We start from the raw sequence: 11340 nt of genomic DNA, 5'->3' as shown, positions 1-11340 counted from the left end.
CAGTGGGGAGTCTCCTTCTCCCTCTCCTTCTATCCCCCAGCTTGTGTTCTCTCTCTCTCTCATTTACTCTCTTTTTCTCAAATAAACAAATAAAATCTTAAAAAAAAAAAAAAAGGACAATCTGGCTTGAAAATCCAGATGACTTCCTTTTGTCCTTTGATATAGAAATAAGAGAACAATGCCCTCATAGGTAGTAGGCTCTCAAAAAAAAAAAAAATGCTTGACCAAATCAACTCCAAGGTTTTAATCCTAGTTCTTTCTTTAACAGTAAATAAGTAACTCTTGGTCTTTCTGAGTGTTTCCTCATTTATGGCACGAGAGATTTTTCTAAGGTGATCTTTGGTCCCTTATGACTCTTAAATTTGATGCCTTTTGGGGCTCAATGCTTTGCTAGGTACTGAAATTCCTACAAATTATTAAAAGTACCTGACCTCTAGGAAGCATACCATTTTTAGGAAGCAACAGGAATACATACAATAGCTAGGAAAAATAAAATCCATCATATAATTAAGAGTGACTAATTTTTTGGGGGGAAGACACAGGTCACTGTGAATGGGGAAAGAACTGATGGAAAAAAGAGAATGTGAAGTTGGTCACTCATAGAGAAATCAGGCTGCTAAAAAAGGAGAAAGGAGATATTTCAGGAGAGTCATTAAGGAAAAGAACTATGCAAAGAACACATGGAAATCAGGAAAAAATATGGTGTGTACTGAGAAAAAAATAGGATTTTGGCAATCCTAAATTTAACCGTTTGGTGACGTTGGCATTGCTATGCCACAGACCAGTTCTTTTCTCCTTTTTTCCCCTCTTTTCTCCTTCCTGCTCTCTCTTCTTCTCTCCTTTCCTTACTTGGAAATGCATATGGTAGAAATATCCTTCAGATGACTGTATTCAGCAAATATTTCTGAGACCTAATAGGTGCACGAACTCAGGCCTTAATCTGTTGCTTGCTTTGACTACTGCAGCAGATTCTTGGCTGGGCTCTCTCAGCTTCGCTTTGCTCCTCTTCCATCCTTCCACTCCACCCAGGCCAGAGAACATTTCCAAAATGCAAGTCCCACCATGTCACAGTTGCTTCCCAGTGTCTGAGGACACAGTGCCCACAATGAAAAGTGGGCCCTTTTCATTAGCATTACCAGCCCTTCAAGCTTGGCTCCAACCACATAGAGCCTCAGGTCCCTATGGCTCCCTCCTCCTTGTGCATCAGGAAAGCCTGGTTTCTCTCAGTTTCCTACACCCCCCTGATTGCTCCCCACACATTCACCCAAGCCTATAGCACCTCCTACTTTATTTCCTACCTTCCCCGACAGAGTTAATTATTCCCAATCTAGGCCACTTTCTCGAACTTGCTTATTCGGTAATATTCTATTCATCACACACTGGTGTTATTTAGTTGCAACAACTAGATGGTAATTCCATAAGAGAGAAGAGTGTGCCTTTTCCTTTTTGAATTTCAGGTGCCCAGTACAAGCTCTGGCACATAGTAGAGGTACAATGAATGTTGCATAAATATCCAGCCTTCCACGTTGAGGTACAAAGATTGAGAAAGAACCTACATTCTTTATAAAGTTTCCTATATTTTCATAAAGCCATTCCTGGTATTGCTGATCTGTCATGCTGGTTGGCTTTCTATCTCATTTCAGTCTCCTTTCAAGCATGTATTTTTCTCTTGTCTATCCACTAATGTCTGTCTAGCTCCATTATTAATCTTATGAATAAATGTTGTAATGTATTCAACATATGATGTCTTAACAATTTTCTGCAATTTGTACCACCACCATCTGCTATCTTATGGTGGTAGATTCTGGAAAATATTGTGGGTTGCCATTTGTGAGAGAGTTTTTACAGATGAAAGCAAAGCTGTACTTCTCTTTCATAATGTACTTGCCACACAAGAGGACAACATAAGATCTTCCATGGCAACATCCGTAGAGAAAGAAATCCTTTTGTGTTGTGGAAGCATCTGTTTCACATTTATCTCTAAATGGTTAGGACATGCATTTCCCAGTATCTTTGTTTGTTTACCACAAATACATCTATTTTTCATAGGACAGTTGAAGATATATTATATATCATATATAGCCAACACTCCCCATATGCTTTAAATATGAATAGATACCAGAAACACTCTGCATCTGTGACATTTCAAGTTGATGACCATTTGCTGCACTTTGATGGGAGTTTGAGATCAATAAAATGCATATTTCACCTCTTTATTATTTTTATTTTAAAGTACTTTATTTCGTTTAACTTTTTATTTTTTTACTTTTAGTTGTTCACGAATTACAACCACTAGATCCTCACACGTACCTTCATCTCCACCTTGGTCCATTCCCCAGACACCACCGGTATCAGTGATCACTTTGGTGTGTATGCTTTCAAGACCTTTTTCTAAGCATTTATGTTGACACAGGTATATACACACACTCATAAGTGTTTTCAATATATATACATATATATGCATATATATGTGTATATATATATAATTTTATAGCTTGCTTTTAACAATTAATATATAAGTAAATACAGATTTATACGATTTCCTTTAGAAGTACTGCATAGTGTTCCATTGTATGTTTAATGGAGACCTAAGAGTGACCAGAACGCCTCTATCTGTGGCTTTGACAAGGTAGACATCTGATATTTCACTTATAAGAAAAACTGACAGTAGGTATTCCTAGGAATGGATTGAGAATTCAGCAATATTATCTAGGGACCCACATTCTTTTTATCTTTCTTAGCCATCCTTGCATGTAGCCTTTTTCCTCATGCTTTTTGTTTACTTCTGCCCTAGGCATCTGTTCATACTGCATTTAAAAGAGTAAGAGTCTTCTTTGCAGAGATGTCTGTTCATGCCTTCTGCCCATTTCTTGATTGGATTATTTGTTCTTTAGGTGTTGAGTTTGATAAGTTCTTTCTAGATTTTGGATTCTAGCCCTTTATCTGATATGTCATTTGCAAATATCTTCTCTCATTCTGTCTGTCCTCTTTTGGTTTTGTTGACTGTTTCCTTTGCTGTGCAAAAGCTTTTTATCTTGATGAAGTCCCAATAGTTCATTTTTGCCTTTGTTTCCCTTGCCTTTGGAGACGTGTCTACCAAGAAGTTGCTGTGGCTGAGGTCGAAGAAGTTAACTGCCTGTGTTCTCCTCAAGGATTTTGATGGATTCCTGTCTCATGTTTAGGTGTTTCATCCATTTTGAGCCTGTTTTTGTGTATGGTGTAAGGAAATGGTCCAGTTTCATTCTTCTGCATGTGGCTGTCCAATTTTCCCAACACCATTTGTTGAAAAGACTTTTTTCCATTGGATATTCTTTCCTGCTTTGTTGAAGATTACATGACTGTAGAGTTGAGGGTCCATTTCTGGGTTCTCTATTCTGTTCCAGCATCAATCATGTTGTTCATACATTTAGATATGGTTTACCTTCTGAATTTTCTGCATTGTACCCATCCCTGAAAATGTCTTTTATTTTGGCTCTATTAGGAGTCTTAGTACTTTGAGGAAGTGATACTTAATGTGTTAAATAGAAGTAAATCCCATTCAGAGTCTTATGTACATTGCATCCTTATAATTTATTATTTCTTTTAAAGTGGCTTACTTCAAACACTTGACAGTTACATTTTTCAGTTTTACATAAAAAAGGTGAACTGGTGTATCAGTGGAAGTCCATATATAAGCTAAGAATTTTTTTTAAATCTACATTAACCAAATATTATTATGTTTACTACTTTTATCTTAGATGTAGCAAGACATTGCTAAACATCTCTTGGGCTCTTAGGTGTGTTGAACTACTTTAGAAATTTTTACAGAAAGCCACTGCTCTTATTTATGGTTCCTTAATGGCTGCAGTTATATGTTCTAGCTTTTTCCGGAGACTACAGAAAATTCTTAAATCTTACAAAAAAAAAAAAAAAAGTAAGAGTCAGAGGACTAGGGCAAAATAGCTTCCCTTTTATCAGGAAGCCCATACCCTCAGCATAGGTCCCACTGCATCTTACTCACCAGCCCTGGGTCACTTCCATACCAGCGGCAAGGGAGGGTGAGAATATGAGTGTCCAGCAAAGGGGAGCCGGTTGGTTATCACAGCTTAGATTCATAATGATCTATCATTCAGACTTCACATATCACTGCAAATAAAGCTGTTCTGGTTATAAGGAAGAAGAAAGGGTTGGCTGATGGATGGGCAGCTAACACAGTCTGCTGTAGAATGTAATTATTTAATTTTCCATGTTCATTAACATTTAGATGATATCTAATCTTTGCCATTAAAAATAGTTCTGCAGTCAGAATTATTGTACATCTTCCTGTTCATTTGTGGGTTTGTTTCTCTCATGGAAATATAATGAAAAGGAATTGATGCCCTAGAATATGAAATATTTTAATTTTAATTTAAACTGCCAAACTGCTCTCTGAAATGGATGTAACATTTTATACTCCTCCCTGCAGTATATGGCAATATCTGCTTCACATACCAAACTAGACTTACTAAGTGCTTGTTCAAGTCCCCTTCTTTGTTCTTAGTGGCTCCCCGTAGTTGAGGGTGGGCTGAGACTCTAAGTGTAGGTATTTTCTTGTTGGTCCAATGTGTAGGAGTCACTCACTAGTTTCTATCAGGGTGAATTGCTCTGTGGGTAGCTGCAGATGTGGTGTTTCCACGGCAGGAGGTGAATTCAAGGTGGTTTCTATGTCACCATCTTAGACCAGAACTCAAAAAGAATTTTCAGAGTCATGGAGGCTGAGCGCTAGCAGGCCACATCTGAGGATTGTTCTTACCTTGGAAGGAGAGAGGACAATTCGTCAAAAAAAAAAAAATTTTTTTTTTTAGGTTTTTCTGTTTACACACAAAATTTTGTTCTTTAGTCCATCAGGTTTTAGGGGTGTCTGTGTATGTTTCAATGGTGAAGTATAATCCTATTTTAATTTTTTTCACCAAAAAGATAGAAAATTGTCTTTATACTCATTATTCAATACTAAATTATTTTCATTAGGATTTGAAAAACCATCTTTGTCAAAATCTCAGTTCTCATGCACACATAGGCTTTTTCAAATTCGTCTGTTCCTATAATCTTTTTTAGCTACTTTTGTACCTATATCACAGAAGTTTTTAAAATTGGTCACCCTTTATACTATCATGTTACATTTGGTAGAAGTGTCCACTCATTGTTTTTTTTTTTCCAATATTCGAATGTTCTTATGTTTTTTTCTCTTCCATATGACTATTATAATCAGTTTGTTAAGATCTGTTGAAAGTAAAGTATCTTAGTTTTATCTTATAAAGTCATTGCATACTTCCTCATGAATTTATTCCTTGGGATTTTCTTACTTTTTTTCTTTTTTTAGTATTGTAAATAGATTCCTTTTCTTATTAAGTTTTCTAATCAGATATGGTCAATATATATGAAAACTATTAATCTATGTAATTTGATTCTGAATCCATCCCCCTTGCTGAAATCTCTCCATATGTCTGTAATTTTATTTATTTATTTATTTATTTATTTATTTATTTATTTATTTATTTATTTATTTTCATATAATCTGTAAATTTAAAGTTAACCCTGATAGAGATAGGCATGTTATCTTGACAGACAGTTACTTATTTTTTTAACATGTGACTTTTATTTTCTTGTCTTAGTGGGTTGGTTAGCATATCCAATTCACTAATGGACAAGTAGCAGAATCCTTATCTAGTTCCTGAAGGAAAAGAGATCATTTCTAATATTTAGCCATAATATATGGCATTTCTTTTAGTTTTCTAGTCGATATCACTGTTAAGTAAAGTATGTTTCCTATGTAATTTGCCGTTTCTCACTGGTAAAAATGCCACATATTTTTCTCATTCAGCTTTTTATGAAATGCTAGTAACAAACAGAATAAAAGACTAATATTCATTGAATTCTTTACGCCAGTAGTGTTCGAGGTGCTTTAAATTATCTCATTCATTTCTCAAACAACCATTTTACTTGTGGAGAAACTGGGGCACAAAATGGGCATATGACTTGCCCAGGGTCACACAGTTGGTAAGCAGCAGTAGATAGATTGTAACAGGTAGATTCAGTTATTCTGAAACCCCTATTTTGTCTTGATGTGTTCAAGATAGAACAGAAAGAATACAGCTGGGTTAATTTGTTAGTATGTAATTTAGTAATTTTGACTTTATGTTTGTGAGTTAGATATGAGCTGCCTATCCAAGCAACCTATGTAATGTTTTGGGTGGTTTTTTTTTTTTCTTCTTCTATCTTTTGTAAGATTATGTATATCTATGAATATAATTATATGTGTATAAGATCGATGATATGTTTATTAAAAGTTTGACAAAACCCACACCTATGTCTATTTGGAACTAATGACACTTTTAAAGGTAGAGATTATGTTCCTTTCATTTTCTTTGTGAGCCAATAATAGTATACATAACATATATATATATTTCTATCTGTTTAATATATTGGCTTAAAGTGAAACATACTTTTTTCTTTTCTTCCTTTTCTTACCTTCCTTTTATCTTCTATTCAAATAATTCTCTGTATCTATAGTTATTTGCCTCCTTTTCCTAAAGATGGCTTCTTTGTGCCTTTTTTTTTTTTTTTTTTTGGTCAAGTTGATTTCTTTCCACCTTCTTTCTTTTTTTGCAAGATTTTAATTTCAAAAGTTTGTTTTTCCTTTTCTATTTTACTGAGCTTTATAGAAACTGACTTTCATTAAGCTTTACTTTTATCGGGTATGTGATTCATAGTTTTTATTTCATTAATTCTTTCATTCTGTTTTATTTAATTTAATTTCCTTGATTTTTGGAGGAGAGTGGTGAGATCTTTTGTGTTAATTTCCATTTTCTTTCCATTGTGGTCTCTGGGAATGATTTATAGGGTGTGTGTGTGTGTGTGTGTGTGTGTGTGTGTGTGGACATAGTCCATTGTAGTCAATTAATTTTATGACTTATAAGAAAATGTATATTCTAGTTTAAGAGTGCAAACTATTATAGATGGTGTGTATATATACGTTTGTTAGTCTAGTTTTTTATTATATTTAAATCGTCTATAGCATTACAATTTTTTTGACCGATTTGATCTGTCCGAGAAAGAAGCAAGTTAAATTTCCTGTGCTAACTGTACATTTGCCTACTTTTCCTTGCATCTTACTTCTTTTTGCTTTTAAAAATTCATTTTAGTTATATTGTTTGCTTCAGGTTTTTAAGGTTTCATCTTTGGGGTGGATTATTCCCTGATATATATGAAATATCTATTTTTCCTCTTTTATTGGTTTTAGCCTTGAATTCCCTATCTGCACTGGTTCCCTGGTTGTATGTTCTTTTTGTTTATGTTTTTTTGTTTTTTAATTTTAAGCACCATTTTAGCTGCTGGCTTTTCAAAAATATTCCCCTTTAAAGAGGATTTTTTTTCCTTTTTTTTAAAACTGTGGCAAAACACATGTAACATTTACCATTTTAACCATCTTTAAGTTCAGTGGTATTAAGTATATTCATATTATTGTGATTAGCTTATTTCTTTTAACATAATATCATCAAGATACATATATGCTGTAGCATATGGCAGACTTCCCTTACTTTTTAAGGCTGAATCATCTTCCATTGTATGTACAAACCACGTTTTGCTTATTCACTTATCTGTCGGTAGACACTTGGGCTGCTTCCACATTTTAGCTATTATGAATCATGCGGCTATGAACATGGATGTGCACGTATTTCTTTGAGACCCTGCTTTCAGTTATTTTGAGTATGTACCTAAATGTGGAATTGCTGGATCATATGGTGATTCTATTTCTAATTTTTTGAGGAACGACCATACTGTTTTTCATAGCACTGTACCATTTTACACTCCCACCAATCGTGTACAAGCCTTTCAATTTTTTTATGTCCTCATTAACACCTGCTATTTTCTGTTCTTTTTTTTTTTTTTTGATAGTAATCATCTTAATGGGTATGAAGTAGTATCTTCTCATAGTTTTGATTTGCATTTCAGTTGGGGGTTCCTTTTCATTCCTGAGATTTCCTAGGAGTCCTTCAGTGAATGCTGCATTTGCTTACTAGCACCTGCTTTAGAGATATAGGCGAGTCTCATTGCTGAGAAGGGTCCACTTCAGCTTATTTCCAAGGAGGGTGGGAGAGGAGGGGGGTGATGCTAAAGGGACAACAGCCAGTCTCCTGGGAAGGGACCCTTCCACTTTTTCTGAGTGTCATTAGACACTAGGTTCTACTTTGCCTTGTTTTGAAGCAAGCATCCATCCTCTTCAGATACAATGTTTATTTCATTCAGTCAATAAATATTCAGTAAGAGCCTGCTATGTTGTAGACACTGTTTTAGGAGGTAGTGATACCACAGTGAACAAAATTGATAAAGTCCATGGCGTCATGGAGACTATAGTCTGGTGAGGGAAGATGGACAATAAATAAAGAAAAAAAAGTAAATATAAAATATGTCTGTTAGAGATCAATGCTTTGGAGAAAATAAAAAGGTAGTATTTGTCCTCCATTTCTATGTAGCAAGTCACCACCAATCTAGCAGCTTGAAATAAGACAAATTCATTTCACAGTGTCCTTTGGTCAGAAGTCTACCATGGCATATCCGGCTTCTCTGCTCAGCCTCTCACGTGGCTGAAATCAAGATGTCTTCCAGGGCTGCTACCACATCTAAGTTGTAGGCTCTTCTTCCACTCCCATTCAGATTATCGAATGAATTCAGCTCCTTCCATTTATAGGACTAAGATCCCTGTTTTAATCTAGTATCTAACAGCAAGCTGTCCTCAGCTCCTAGAAGCCACCTACCATTTCTTGCCAAGTGATCCTCTTCACAACATGGCAGTTGCTTCTTCAAAGATCAGCAGGAGAATTTCTTTGCTGCTGTGAAGCTCTGACTTCCTTTATCTGGGACCTGTAGACCCAGATTTAAAAGACTTATGTGATTAGGTCAAGCCTACACAGTTAATCTTCCTTTGGTAAAATCAACTGTGCCATATAACATAACCTGATCAGAGAAGTAAAATCCATTTTCACAGTCCTAGGGCTATGTAAGGCAAGTAAACCAGGAGGTGGGGATCTTGAAGACCATCTTAGAATTCTGCTTACCACACAGAATAAGGGGATATATGTTGAGGAGTGGGATGAACTTGGTGCCATTTTATTAGGAGAGATGGAGTAGCCTCTCTGCAAGTGGCATTTAAACACAGCTACGGGATTTGGGGGCAGGGGGCAAGAGAGATTTTCCCGAATGAAGGAATAGTAAATGCCAAGTCTCCGGGGAAGGGGTATGCTGAGTGTGTGTTAAGAGACAACAGGGAGGCCAGTAAGGAACAGGGTGATTAAGGGGGGAGAGTGGGAAGGGACATCAGTGGGGGAGGTTCAGGTCCTGGTAGGACCTTAAAAGCCATCATAACAACTGTGGTGATTATTCCAAATTGTTGTTTCTTTGCGTAAAATCATAACTTAAAGTTCTAACTTTGGAAAAAAAAAATGAAGTTGAAATGCATTTAGAAAAACGTGTGAACGCCAAACCTGAGTACTGGTTGATGGATTGGAATGACTGGGCTCACAGCTGTTGGTGGGAGTATAGACGGGATGGGGGTGGGGAATAAGGAAGTTCAAAGTTTTAGAAGTATTGACAAAAAATGCGTATTTTTCTGTGTGAAGGTTGTAGAGGGAATAAAAATGTCTGGACACAGACTCACACACACACACACACACACACACACAAACTGTGATACTCACCTAGTGATATTTTCAGTTAGACTAAAAATACACCGCTTAATGTAAAGACTGTTTCATTGCCACTTACACAAATAAACGTGCATGCCTTGCTTAATCTTAACCATGATTTACTGAATATATAGTCCATAAACTAATATATATTAGTTTATGGACTTGATCCTACAAAGTTGGGACTTCCGATGTGACAGGAAATGTGAGATTAGCTTCTTTAATGGGGCCACATATGTTTCCTTTTACGACTGCCAAACCCAATCTGCTGTATCTACTTAGGCATCCCAAAGACAAAGAAAAAAAGAAAAATCAAATCTTCAAAATCAACACAGCAAATCAAGGCTTCTGCCTGAAAGGGTTACTGAGGTGTAGTGTGCAAGCCATTTTGCAATATTGGCAGTTTCTGACTACGGAGATACAGGTAATCCCCATCCATCTTCCCTACTCACCGCAGCAACTTTAAAAGTAATGCGCTGAATATCCAGGCATTTCTCAGACACTTACCTGGATGTCTCAGGGCTGCTCCACGATCTGACAATTCCTCTTTCTCTTAGAGCTTCTTTCCTGCTAAATCCCCTCCTTGCTGACGGAGACACCATCTGCTCCATGCGCAGTGACTGAGACATCGCTGAAACTCCCCTGTTGGTTTTATTCCAACATCCAAACAATAGCTAATTTATTTCTGAGGCAGCTTACTCCGTTAAAGCTCCTCATTTGAGCTCCCATCTTCCCTCCTGTTGATAGTGTTAATATCTGCAACTCGAGGCGTATATTCTAGAAGCAGCTTTTCATTGACTTGCTTTCCATTGGCCATTAGTGTGCTTGCAGAGTGAATGACCTTCAGGCCAGAGACCTTCCTCATTATGTCAGTAGAAATTATGGAGATTGGGAAGAAGAATGGATCAGTGAGAGGCCAAAAGAACTCTTACAAAATGATGGGTCCTCAACAGGCTTCTCAGTGGCGTCCCTGTTGCATCACAGACGGCAGCTTGTTCCCCGACACAGGAAATCCTCAAAGGGAAACACGACTCTCCAGGGACCTTTCCCATAAATCTGCTTTTATCTCTCACTCTCATTTATTTCAAGTATTTTGTTTGGGGGCGGACCCTTCTGATGACTTCTGCTTCTGAGATTTATCCACCGAGTAGAGGGCAATGTAGCAAAGATGATGAAGAACATGTGTTCTGGGGTTGGAGATATTTATTTTTGAAACTTACTTGCTCCAGCCCCAGGGTCCTCTGTGATGACTTCACACGTTGTGGTGGCGGTGATGAATTACATAATACGCACCAAGAGATGGGCAAGGGTAAGGCTGTTCTGAGTCTCTGTCGTTCGCTCCGTGTGTATGTATGTGGTATATGTATGTGACACACACACACATCAAGTAAACTGTGCTTCTCCGCAAGTTTACTTGACTCTTTCCCTGATGCTGTTCTCAGAGCCTATTCACTGTTCCCTCATTCTTTGGAAGCTACATAGACTACTGGGCACACGCTCACGAGATTATGTCTAAAGGAAGAGAAGAGATGAAGAAAACTGCCATTAGGCACAGCTCTGGGTGAATTATACCTATTTTATAATCACAAAAATATAAACATCTGTGTGCACATATACAGTATATTATGTATAGACACAG

General features: G+C 36.8%; 1 long non-coding RNA gene across 1 annotated transcript; it reads right to left on the bottom strand.

Moving 5' to 3' along the window:
- Positions 1-2214: 2214 nt before the first annotated feature.
- On the bottom strand, positions 2215-10526 carry LOC123777678 (uncharacterized). Its single transcript, XR_006775706.2, has 3 exons — positions 10209-10526; positions 8775-8880; positions 2215-4771 (listed from the first exon to the last, which is right to left on the bottom strand). It is a non-coding gene; the product is annotated as an uncharacterized LOC123777678 (long non-coding RNA).
- Between the last annotated feature and the right edge of the window lie 814 nt (positions 10527-11340).

This window comes from Ursus americanus, chromosome 20 (genome assembly GCF_024610735.1).
Source record: "Ursus americanus isolate L20-20 chromosome 20, mUrsAme1.1.p, whole genome shotgun sequence".
NCBI lineage: Eukaryota > Metazoa > Chordata > Mammalia > Carnivora > Ursidae > Ursus > Ursus americanus.
Note: the sequence above shows the minus strand (reverse complement) of the source record. Positions and strands in the feature narration are given on the sequence as shown.